Here is a 1,157-nt window from a genome sequence, read left to right as displayed (position 1 = left end):
CGTGTAGTATTCAATATTTTTACCTCGTGGTTTATTTTTCAAAATATCATACCACTGTACAAACTCATATAAAAACATAGATTCCAATTCTTTCGGTCTTCGTGGATAATGTTCATCTATTACAGATGGACAAAATATATTTGTAGAATCTCCGTCAAGAGCTTCAATTTCCTTATAAGTTTTAACTTTTCTACGTCGTATCTGATTAACATCTAACCATTTTATAGTCGTTTTTGAATCAGTCCCCCATAAAGGAATACCACACATTCCATCACAGGCTTCAAGAGATCCACATTCCCTATTACTCGTGGCTCGCAAAGTAAAATTCCAAAGTTCTTGACGCAATGATTTCTTTGTCTTATTTTTACTATCAAGGACAGCATCAGATATTTCACATTTTCCTGGTTTATTCACGTACTTTGTAATATACCAAGTAAGCAACGTGGATGTTTCACTTACGTATTGTTATCGACATTTCCTTTTAATACCGTAAGAAGAACAGGATGATAATCATTTATATTGATCTCATCATGTTTTCGAGGAACATATGATAAAGCCTACTTCTATGTTTCAATCGTTTTCTACCTGCTATCGAACTTATGACATCTTTCAAAATCAACGTTTCCGTGACAGGACGAGGAAACCCGAAACGACACACACGAATCGTTTTGCGTTCTACTTTTTTAGAACGAAGACAATAATCGTTATGTTTGTGTCGTTGATGCGTGTTGACTCGCCTGTATAACAATGGTGAAATCTTTAGATCTGGCATTTCACAAGTTATGTGTTGCAAAATAAATTGAGAAACTTTTTCAACAGAAGATTTCCCGATAATTGGCGCACCTTCAATCCAAATTAATAAATGAAAATGTTGTATACCTCTACCTTGGTATTCTCGTCGCCAGAAATAATGCGCCACTTTTCCGATCAGATTATCTTTGGAACAAATAAAATCAAGGAACGCTTTGAATTTGTTATCAAGAAACCTTGACGTTGACACGGGATCTTTAGCAACGAGTACACTAATCGGCGTCGAATCGTCAGGCCATCCATTTACTTCACGAAGATATGCAGCTAAGTCAGATATCTTATTTGCTAAGTCAGATTCGTTATTCTGAAGCCGTATAACGCTTAGTTGTACATAGTTTGCTATAAAT

Source organism: Temnothorax curvispinosus, unplaced genomic scaffold (assembly GCF_003070985.1).
Source record: "Temnothorax curvispinosus isolate PA1 unplaced genomic scaffold, ASM307098v1 QBEX01004802.1, whole genome shotgun sequence".
NCBI lineage: Eukaryota > Metazoa > Arthropoda > Insecta > Hymenoptera > Formicidae > Temnothorax > Temnothorax curvispinosus.
Note: the sequence above shows the minus strand (reverse complement) of the source record.